Source organism: Oncorhynchus masou, unplaced genomic scaffold, assembly GCF_036934945.1.
Source record: "Oncorhynchus masou masou isolate Uvic2021 unplaced genomic scaffold, UVic_Omas_1.1 unplaced_scaffold_2752, whole genome shotgun sequence".
Lineage (NCBI taxonomy): Eukaryota > Metazoa > Chordata > Actinopteri > Salmoniformes > Salmonidae > Oncorhynchus > Oncorhynchus masou.
Window position 1 is genome coordinate 40001 of NW_027009183.1, and position 12019 is coordinate 52019.

The 12019-nt window shown below is 48.3% G+C and overlaps 1 pseudogene; it reads right to left on the reverse strand.

Annotated features, from left to right (window-relative positions):
• Positions 1-7054: 7054 nt before the first annotated feature.
• Positions 7055-11392, reverse strand: LOC135533867 (pyrroline-5-carboxylate reductase 1, mitochondrial-like; annotated as a pseudogene).
• Between the last annotated feature and the right edge of the window lie 627 nt (positions 11393-12019).

The following is a 12019-nucleotide window of genomic DNA, read 5'->3' on the forward strand; positions in this document are numbered from 1 at the left end:
TCAGCAAAACACGAGCTTCGGTTGAGCGGCAACATACTCTCGCACCACTACTGAATAACGTCATATTTCGGTGTTTTTAAAATAATATAAGGAGTGCTAGGCTCGAGTAAGCTGACACACACACACACACACACACACACACACACACACACACACACACACACACACACAATGACTCTCTCACACACTGAATCAGTGACAAAGATCGTGGACTCACCAAAACTGAACAATTTTTGTCCATTTATTAACGATCTATCCAACTTGTAAAAGGACTGTAGACATGGTCCTTCTGTACTTTAGATTATTGAGATACACCCTCTATGTACAGAGAACAAACTTCACAGTCGGCTACAGGTAGATGCCGTTCTACAGGTTCCACAGAGGGCCTGCAATTTTCACACCTCCCTTGTACTTGTTTGATGAATTAAGGTCAGTAATTAGTAAAGAACTCCCCTCTGGTTGTCCAGGTCTTAACTGAAAGGACAAAACAAAACCTGCAGACATTAGGCCCTGCAGTTCCAGAGGGAGGTGTTTCTCTCAGGGTCCTTGAGCTTTGGGGGCACTATGGTGTTGAACGCTAAGCTGTAGTCAATGAACAGCATTCTCACAGAGGTGTGAGAATCCTTCCCCCTGAAAACCCACTGCACACTAGGCCCTCCATGGAATGAGCTTGACACCCCTGGTCTAAACTACTGTATCTTTCTCTCCTTGTCGTCTTTCATCTGCAGTGTACAGAACAAAACTTGTCGAGAAAAGAGGAGACAAGAGGGGGAGGAGGAGAGTAGGGAGAGAGGTGAGAGGGAGAGAGGAGAAGGAAGGGGAGAGGAGAGTAGGAGAGGAGGGAGAGAGGAGAGGGAAGGAGAGGGAGAGAGAAGGAGAGGGGGAGGAGGAGAGTAGGAGAGGAGGGAGAGGAGAGAGAGAGAGAGGAGAGGGGGAGAGGAGAGGGAGAGAGGAGAGGGGAGAGAGAGATGAAAGGGGGAGAAGAGAGGAGGAGAGGGGGAGAGAGAGGAGAGGGAGAGAGAGGAGAGGGGGAGAGGAGAGAGATAGAGAGGGAGAGAGAGGAGTTGGAGAGTGAATGAGAGGAGAGGGAGAGAGAGAGAGAGAGAGGAGAGGGAGAGAGAAGGAGAGGAGGAGAGGGAGAGATGATGCCACTTTAGATGACTACCCATAATAGCTAGATCTGTACATAAACTATAGATCTGTCTAGATCTGTACATAAACTATAAATCTGTCTAGATCTGTACATAAACTATAGATCTGTCTAGATCTGTACATAAACTATTGATCTGTCTAGATCTGTACATAAACTATAGATCTGTCTAGATCTGTACATAAACTATAGATCTGTCTAGATCTGTACATAAACTATAGATCTGTCTAGATCTGTACATAAACTATAGATCTGTCTAGATCTGTACATAAACTATAGATCTGTCTAGATCTGTACATAAACTATAGTTCTGTCTCGTTTAGGTCCAGTTGAAAGACTCCAAAATGGCACCCTATTCCATTTATAGTGCACTACTTTTAGCTACAACCCTATGGTCCCTGGTCAAAAGTAGTGCACTATATAGGGAATAGGATTCCATTTGGAACACAGACAATGTCTGAACCACAAAGAGAAGCCCAGAGTGCTGACTCACATCCTCCTGTTCTCCCGCTCTCTTTCACTCTCCTGTTCCATCAGCTGCATCTAGAGATACAATATCATCTCTGAGATCAATGTTCTCTCTCTCTCTCTCTCTCTCTCTCACACACACACACGTCAGAGGTGAGCCTGTCTGGTCTGTCTTGATGGATAAACAATTTTATGAGATCTGGCTATAGGTCTGAATGAGATCTGGCTATAGGTCTGAATGAGGTATGGCTATATGTTTGAATGAGGTATGGCTATATGTTTGAATGAGGTCTGGTTATAGCTCTGAATGAGGTCTGGCTATATGTTTGAATGAGGTATGGCTATAGGTCTGAATGAGGTCTGGCTATAGGTCTGAATGAGATCTGAATGAGATCTGGCTATAGGTCTGAATGAGGTCTGGCTATAGGTCTGAAAGAGGTATGGCTATAGGTCTGAATGAGGTATGAATGAGGTCTGGCTATAGGTCTGAATGAGGTCTGAATGAGATCTGGCTATAGGTCTGAATGAGGTCTGGCTATAGGTCTGAAAGAGGTATGGCTATAGGTCTGAATGAGGTATGAATGAGGTCTGGCTATAGGTCTGAATGAGGTCTGAATGAGATCTGGCTATAGGTCTGAATGAGGTATGGCTATAGGTCTGAATGAGGTCTGGCTATAGGTCTGAATGAGGTCTGAATGAGATCTGGCTATAGGTCTGAATGAGGTCTGGCTATAGGTCTGAAAGAGGTATGGCTATAGGTCTGAATGAGGTATGGCTATAGGTCAATGAGATCTGGCTATAGGTCTGAATGAGATCTGGCTATAGGTCTGAATGAGGTCTGGTTATAGGTCTGGCTATATATTTGAATGAGGTATGGCTATAGGTCTGAATGAGGTCTGGCTATAGGTCTGAATGAGGTCTGAATGAGGTATGGCTATAGGTCTGAATGAGGTCTGGCTATAGGTCTGAATGAGGTATGGCTATAGGTCTGAATGAGGTCTGGCTATAGGTCTGAATGAGGTTTGAATGAGGTATGGCTATAGGTCTGAATGAGGTATGGCTATAGGTCTGAATGAGGTCTGGCTATAGGTCTGAATGAGGTCTGAATGAGGTATGGCTATAGGTCTGAATGAGGTATGGCTATAGGTCTGAATGAGGTCTGGCTATAGGTCTGAATGAGGTATGGCTATAGGTCTGAATGAGGTATGGCTATAGGTCTGAATGAGGTCTGGCTATAGGTCTGAATGAGGTATGGCTATAGGTCTGAATGAGGTATGGCTATAGGTCTGAATGAGGTATGGCTATAGGTCTGAATGAGGTATGGCTATAGGTCTGAATGAGGTCTGAATGAGGTATGGCTATAGGTCTGAATGAGGTATGGCTATAGGTCTGAATGAGGTATGGCTATATATTTGAATGAGGTATGGCTATATGTTTGAATGAGGTATGGCTATAGGTCTGAATGAGATCTGGCTATAGGTCTGAATGAGGTCTGGCTATAGGTCTGAATGAGGTCTGGCTATAGGTCTGAATGAGGTATGGCTATAGGTCTGAATGAGGTATGGTTATAGGTCTGAATGAGGTATGGCTATAGGTCTGAATGAGGTATGGCTATAGGTCTGAATGAGGTCTGGCTATAGGTCTGAATGAGGTATCATCCTGTAAATCCAATCCAACCCTGTTCCTGGACGGCTACCCTCCTGTATGTTTTTGCTCCAACCGTAATCTAGCGCACCTGATTCTAATAATTAGCAGGTTGATCAGCTGCATCAGGTTAGTTACAACTGGGGTCGGAGTGAAAACCTCCAGGAGGGTCTCTCTCCAGGAACAGGGTCGGAGTGAAAACCTCCAGGAGGGTCTCTCTCCAGGAACAGGGTCGGAGTGAAGACCTCCAGGAGGGTCTCTCTACAGGAACAGTGTCGGAGTGAAAACCTCCAGGAGTGTCTCTCTCCAGGAACAGGGTCGGGGTGAACCTCCAGGAGGGTATCTCTCCAGGAACAGGGTCGGAGTGAACCTCCAGGAAGGTCTCTCTCCAGGAACAGGGGTCGGAGTGAACCTCCAGGAAGGTCTCTCTCCAGGAACAGGGGTCGGAGTGAACCTCCAGGAGGGTATCTCTCCAGGAACAGGGTCGGAGTGAACCTCCAGGAGGGTCTCTCTCCAGGAACAGGGGTCGGAGTGAACCTCCAGGAGGGTCTCTCTCCAGGAACAGGGGTCGGAGTGAACCTCCAGGAAGGTATCTCTCCAGGAACAGGGGTCGGAGTGAACCTCCAGGAGGGTCTCTCTCCAGGAACAGGGTCGGAGTGAACCTCCAGGAGGGTCTCTCTCCAGGAACAGGGTCGGAGTGAACCTCCAGGAGGGTCTCTCTCCAGGAACAGGGTCGGAGTGAACCTCCAGGAGGGTCTCTCTCCAGGAACAGGGTCGGAGTGAACCTCCAGGAGGGTCTCTCTCCAGGAACAGGGTCGGAGTGAACCTCCAGGAGGGTCTCTCTCCAGGAACAGGGTCGGAGTGAACCTCCAGGAGGGTATCTCTCCAGGAACAGGGTCGGAGTGAACCTCCAGGAGGGTATCTCTCCAGGAACAGGGTCGGAGTGAACCTCCAGGAGGGTATCTCTCCAGGAACAGGGTCGGAGTGAACCTCCAGGAGGGTATCTCTCCAGGAACAGGGTCGGAGTGAACCTCCAGGAGGGTCTCTCTCCAGGAACAGGGTTGGAGTGAACCTCCAGGAGGGTATCTCTCCAGGAACAGGGTCGGAGAGTCCTGGCCTCGGACAAGTGAAAAAGACGGGTGCATTCCTCCTGTTCAAAGGCCTTTGGAATGACACACACACACTGGGGAGGATTAAACGCTATTGAACTCTCCTCTCCCGACGACACTGTGTGTAGGTGTGTGTGTCATCGAGAGTCAAATGGAAGCCTCTTGAGGAGCAGGATTTATCTCAGCCACAGCGGAGAATAACCTTTCAGAATAAAAGAGGGATTAGTGAACCACTTCAGCGTCTCCAGTACGAACCCTTCCTCCTGAAAACCCACCACACACAGAGGCTGCGTCCCAGATACCACCCTATTCACTGCATAGTGTATTACCGCTGACCAGGGCTCTGGTCCAAATCAGTCAACTATATAGGGAGTAGGGTGGAATTAGGGATGCAGACAGAGCCTCTGGGGCCGGGAGCGTGGAGTGGGACGCGGGAGACAGTTTTAATCAAGGCCTTTATTTATTTTACACACACACACACTTTAATCAAAGGCCACTTCTAACCGTAATCTGGGTAATCCCGTGGGCTGCGGCGGTTCGTATTGTTCCGCTGTGATTGGGGAACATTTATCTCCACTGCCACTTGTCTCCGCGGTTTCCCTGCTTGTTGTCATTACCTTCTACACCTGGTGCCTCGTAAAGTACGTCGTCTATTCAAGCTGCAGACTTTACAATGGATATACGCCGCGGAGGACAACTCTCACACAACATGGTCTTCTGCAGTCACATTTCAGAGGCAGACAAACAATTGGCCTGTGTCCTGTCATATTGTTGAAGGCAATATAAAAGTTATTGTAGAAGTAAATGAACTTGGATGACTTTCTTTTAGTTTGACTTTAAAGTTTAGAGTATAAAGGGAGAGAAAAAAAAGGCAGGAAATTAACCATGATTTGAATTGCAGGAGGGCTGGGGGTCACCCCCATAACACTTTAAATATCAATGTGCCACCAAAAAGTAGATGTTGACGTTGGGTAACCCCAAGAGCCAGTCTGTGCATGCTCATTGGCACCCACATTTCCTAGGGCACTAATTTTGACCACAGCCCTATGGGTCCTAGTCAGAAGTGTTGCACTATATAGGGAATGGAATGCCACATCCACCCTGACCTGAACCTCTCCTGGACCTGAGATGTCACCCACCTCCTTCAGATTGCCGACAGGGTTCTAAAACCGGCGACTCGTTTCCTCCCTCGCCAACCAATCAGAATCCGTATCTATGGCAGCGAGGGAAAAACTGTCTGCATCCCGACTCCCAAATGCCACCACATTCCCTGTATAGTAGACAACACTGGACCAGGACCCTTAGAGCATGCATACATGTGTAGGGAATAGGGTGCCATTTGGTATACAGCCACTTTTCACAAATGTCTATTTGTATCCGTGGGGGCACTGGGGTTGAAACTTTACCCCGTCTGTCCCCCGTTTAGTACGTGACGATGACGGGCGACGACATCTGTAGAACTGTACTTGTCAAGGAAACAGGGACACACACACACACACACACGTCCACATACTGTGACTTCCCCTGTGTCTCCAGATGCGGAGTTGAAACAACTGAACAGCTGGAGCTGGGCTGCATCCCAATACTCTATGGTAGGTAGCTTCCTCGACTTGCCTCCTTTCACTACCATATGCTAACTCAATATACAATATAGGACAGAGCCTTTGGTAATTGACCATACACATTTTCCTAATCAGTGTCAAAACATACAAATGAATAGTTCCATGTTAAAGTGAATGACGACAGATATAAAGTAAATATACCAGCACTGGAAGGTTAAATACCACGTTCCCTTTTAGAGAGACAGATAATAACATGGTAGCATCTTCTTCACTGAAGGATGAGTCTTCCTCACTTAACAGATAGACAGAACATGTCTGCAGATGATCAGAATGTTACATCACGTTGCTGTGGTTACTGATGTTGAACACCTCTCCAGGTCTGGGTTAGTTCAGGTAATCTATGCAGATTACTAGTGGCTCGTGTTCACTTGTCTGGTGGCTCGTGTTCACTTGTCTGGTGGCTCGTGTTCACTTGTCTGGTGGCTCGTGTTCACTTGTCTGGTGGCTAGTGTTCACTTGTCTGGTGGCTAGTGTTCACTTGTCTGGTGGCTAGTGTTCACTTGTCTGGTGGCTAGTGTTCACTTGTCTGGTGGCTAGTGTTCACTTGTCTGGTGGCTAGTGTTCACTTGTCTGGTGGCTAGTGTTCACTTGTCTGGTGGCTAGTGTTCACTTGTCTGGTGGCTAGTGTTCATTTTTTTGTCCTGATGGTGACCGCAACATACGGACAATAGAATATTTAAAAAACAAAACTCAAAACAATTGTTGTTCCGTCAGTCCATAAAATAACACTGTAGGCCAAGAATAATGACAAGAAAATCACAACAAGCAAAATAAAAGGGTTTTCATGGTGTGATCTGGCTTCATATAAAATACATTGTAACTGTCTGTATAGTACACTTGGTGTAAATCCCAAATGGCAGCCTATTTCCTTTATAGTGCACTACCTTTGACCCCTATTGGGGAGGGGGAGAATAGGGTGCAATTTGGGACACTCCCTTAGAAATGGCTTGCCTAGGTACCCAAACTCCTTGCTCCCGTGAAAACACTAGGCCACTAGCATTAATTCTCCGCAATGAGTCTGGATCAGAGTATCCCGCCCCTGACGGTTTTCCTGAACACAAAAACAAAAGGTTTCCGATTGGTCCCAGAAACCAATGGGTTGGGCCAGAGCCAAAGCACATGTGAGTAAAGAGGCGTTTAAAAAAAAATGTGTCATTGGCTTTGATGCTCTGATTGGTTCGAGGTGATCCAATCGCTGATCACTTTTGTACAACATCCCTCATTATGACATCACCACAAACAACTTCGACGTGTGCAGTGAACAGAGCAGTGAACAGAGCAGTGGGAAGAATTCAGTTCGAGTCATCAGGCAAAAAAAGCCATCACCGAAGCCATCTGTTGTCTGCTTTGGCTGCAGGGGGCAACATTAAAAAGAAAACGCTCAGAAAGAAATGAATTGCAAAGAGCAGATTCTATGCATTCCTCTGTCATGCAGAATAAGGAATCATGTCAGCTCTATGCATTGCATTTCTATCTGAAATATTCACTGATGTTTGGGCCCATTGGTTCGTTATCACCACGGAGACACACATCCTCAGACAGACTGAAGACAAGGTAGACAGGCGGCATGTTGTACATGCATTTCTGTTCACGTGTGTGTACACGGACTCCCTGTCAGACAAGGCTATGGGCCTGTGCAAGCTGCATTTACAAATGTTGTGAGAGAGAGAGTGTATGTGTGTCCATCCATCGCTGTTCTTCTTGACAGGTCCTGGGGGGGTTTCTGCTGAGGCTGAGTCCTGGCGTTATAGGTGTTGTGTGTGTGTCTCCATCGCTGTTCTTCTTGACAGGTCCTGGGGGGGTTTCTCCTGAGGCTGAGTCCTGGCGTTATAGGTGTTGTGTGTGTGTCTCCATCTCAGTTGTTCTTCTTGACAGGTCCTGGGGGGTTTCTCCTGAGGCTGAGTCCTGGCTTGCCGTTGACCCCTGACCCCTGGCTGCTGCATGACCTTGTCCAGGGTGGTCTTCTTAATGGCTGCCGGGGAGATGCGCTCCTGGTCCGCTAGGAACTGCAGCTCCCTGAGGAGGAGGGGAAGAGGTAAGTCAGCATGTCTGTGTGTGTCTGGTTTCAGGTGTGTGTGTGTGTCCCTCACCGTGTCCTGATACAAGAAGCCTCCACGGCGTTGATGAGCAGACTGCGGAATCCGCCACTCTCCATCACGTGCAGGGCGTGGATGGTGGCTCCCCCAGGGGAACACACGTTGTCCTTCAGCTGGCCAGGGTGCAGCTCAGAGTCCAACAACATCTTAGCTGCTCCCTGTGGGTGAAGGAGGAGAGACAGACAGAGGGAGGGAGATTAGATTTTAGAATTAAAATGGGAGCTGGGGTGGTGGGGTGGGGTAGTAAGCAAAAACAGTTCAAAGGTCATCATTATTTACAGTCTGGGGTTAGCCCGGGACTAAGCGAGTGTTCACACATTGTAAAGTGGGATAGTATCCACCTTAGCACAAGCTAGCTGCCCTGCTCCAGAGTAGCGTTAGCTCACACAGCACACACTAGCCCCAGAAACACCGCGCACACTAGCCCCAGAAACACCGCGCACACTCGCCCCAGAAACACCGCGCACACTCGCCCCAGAAACACCGCGCACACTCGCCCCAGAAACACCGCGCACACTCGCCCCAGAAACACCGCGCACACTCGCCCCAGAAACACAGTGCACACTAGCCCCAGAAACACAGTGCACACTAGCCCCAGAAACACAGTGCACACTAGCCCCAGAAACACCGTGCATAAATTGCCAGTGAGTGTGAATCCGGGTCAAGAACATCGTCTAGAATGGTCACTGTCCAATCACAATCCCTTAATGTACATATGCTTGTGATGCGTTCTGCACGTTACTTTGAGAACTATTCCGTCTGAGGACAAAACACTTTCATCCGGGTAAAAACATTGGTTGCTATGCCTAACAGAAATGGTTGCTATGTAGCAGGCTGGCTGACGTCTTCTTACTCAGCCAACTAAAGCTAAAAACTCTACAGCTGGAAGGGCAGCAAACTCTCCATTTTCGTTTATTTAATATTGACATTTACTGTAATTGGATATATCCATGATAATATTATTATTGTCGCATGATTTCGCCGGGATCAGAAAAGTTGCCGTCTCGTTCGCGCACAGCATCGTCTTTACAGGGGTGAGATCAAATTTCATAAGTGAAAAATGATTTAAGGTCAGGCAGACAGCAAGGTTTAAACAAACTAGTACCGTTGGAAATCAAATGCTAGTCTAGAAGCAATGTGAAATAATGTGTTAATAATGTCGTATTGCTCATAACATTGGTCGCGTGTCAGATGTGTTGGTTGCATGTTGCGTTTGTCCGTTAGCTCAGGCCTAAGGAATACAAGTGACTCCGCAGCTTAGTCCAGAGTTAGCAAATGCTTGTGTGAACACAGGTTAATTAAACTACCCCAGGACCAGTCTAGCCTGGGGCTAAGAACAATGCAGTGTGACAATGTTGTACATGTGTTCTATACAGGCAACAAAGTGAACTTCCAACGCTAAAAAATGTCATGTTGAATTCAGAAAAACGTCCTCCATTCTACTACTGTTACTCTGATTGTCTGGTGTAACAATAGGTAGCTGTTTGGGCTCTGGTCTGTCTGGTGTAACGATGGGTAGCTGTTTGGGCTCTGGTCTGTCTGGTGTAACGATGGGTAGCTGTTTGGGCTCTGGTCTGTCTGGTGTAACGATGGGTAGCTGTTTGGGCTCTGGTCTGTCTGGTGTAACGATGGGTAGCTGTTTGGGCTCTGGTCTGTCTGGTGTAACGATGGGTAGCTGTTTGGGCTCTGGTCTGTCTGGTGTAACGATGGGTTGCTCTTAGTACAGTACTGACCAGTTAGACCTGAGCTGTAATGATATGTGACAGTGTGATACTATGATGTTACTGACCAGTAGTGCCTGAGCTCCCAGTCTGACCGCTAGTCTCCTGGGTAGACCCATCTTCACCCCTCCATCGGCTAGGGCATCCAGAGCTGTGAACGCCTGTCACACACACAACCACTTCTTTATTTAGGCCAGAAATCACTCACTGAGGTAAATACATTGTGAGTGGGTGCTTAGCAGTGTGTAATGTGTATAGAGGAAGGTCAACAGTGACTCACGTAGACATGGCCAGGCCCCCTCACCCCACTATGATAGGTCAGTGACTCACGTAGTCATGGCCAGGCCCCTCTACCCCGCTATGATAGGTCAGTGACTCACGTAGGCATGGCCAGGCCCCTCTACCCCTCTATGATAGGTCAGTGACTCACGTAGGCATGGCCAGGCCCCCTCACCCCACTATGATAGGTCAGTGACTCACGTAGGAATGGCCAGGCCCCTCTACCCCTCTATGATAGGTCAGTGACTCACGTAGGCATGGCCAGGACCCTCTACCCCGTTATGATAGGTCAGTGACTCACGTAGGAATGGCCAGGCCCCTCTACCCCTCTATGATAGGTCAGTGACTCACGTAGGCATGGCCAGGCCCCTCTACCCCGCTATGATAGGTCAGTGACTCACGTAGGCATGGCCAGGCCCCTCTACCCCTCTATGATAGGTCAGTGACTCACGTAGGCATGGCCAGGACCCTCTACCCCGTTATGATAGGTCAGTGACTCACGTAGGAATGGCCAGGCCCCTCTACCCCGCTATGATAGGTCAGTGACTCACGTAGGCATGGCCAGGACCCTCTACCCCGTTATGATAGGTCAGTGACTCACGTAGGAATGGCCAGGCCCCTCTACCCCTCTATGATAGGTCAGTGACTCACGTAGGCATGGCTAGGCCCCTCTACCCCTCTATGATAGGTCAGTGACTCACGTAGGCATGGCCAGGCCCCTCTACCCCTCTATGATAGGTCAGTGACTCACGTAGCCATGGCCAGGCCCCTCTACCCCTCTGTGATAGGTCAGTGACTCACGTAGCCATGGCCAGGCCCCTCTACCCCTCTATGATAGGTCAGTGACTCACGTAGGCGGGGCCGCTGCCACTGAGGCCAGTGACGGCATCGATAAGGTCCTCCTCCACCTCTGTACAGAACCCAACACTGGCCATCAGCTGTTCCAACAACTTACCATCCTCCACCTGCCACACAGGTGGGGGGGAGAGAGAGAGAGAGAGATGGGGAGAGAGAGAACGGTATTAAGATAAAAGAGATGGAGATTTTATTTCACTGTAGAAAAACTTTTTTGCAACAGAAACGGGTTCACCCAGTTCTCTTCTGTTTGGTGCCTAATGAATGTGTGTGTACCTCAGAATGTGCCTTGTGAATGTGTGTGTGTGTACCTCAGAATGTGCCTAGTGAATGTGTGTACCTCAGCATGTGTTCCTGTAGCGTAGACTGTAGCTCCCTCTCTCACCACGACGGGGGTGTTGGTCATACACCTCATCACCTTGGGGAACGGACGGTACTGAAGCAGCTTCTGGGGGGAGAAAAGGAGAGAGAGATGGGTTAGTGAAGGGGAGAGAGGTAAAGAGAGAAACACTTGTAAGATTTGTCAAGATCAATTATTTGACAAGAGAACATGTGTGAGTGGATGGATGGGGGGAGGGTCAGACTGAGGACGATAATATTGTATCCTACTACGCGTAGGAGGTACCGGAGGGAGCCTCCTACTACGCGGAGGAGGTACCAGGTACAGGAAGGAGACTTCTAAATGGAGGAGACGGGGCCCTGTTGTGTAAATAACAACAAAAGGTGACGAGGACAGTGTCATAAAAGGAGATTATAGGAGGAATTCTTAGGTCCTGGCAGCAATGGTGTTTAAAAGAGACACCTGGTCCATTGACCGTTTTTTTAGGGTCTTCAATATTGGGCCAGTTACCGAATGGTTGCTAGTTCAAATCCCAGGGCCAATGATAATAATATTAACAACCACTCGGTCCATGTGCCCTTGAGCAAGGCACTTAATCCTAATTTTCTCCATGGGCGCAGTACTACTATGGCTGACCCCATAAAACAAAACATTTCACTATACCCATGTGACCATAAAACATTGCATTATGTTTTCCTCTGACATTGAGGACAGAACTAGATAGGCACTACCTCA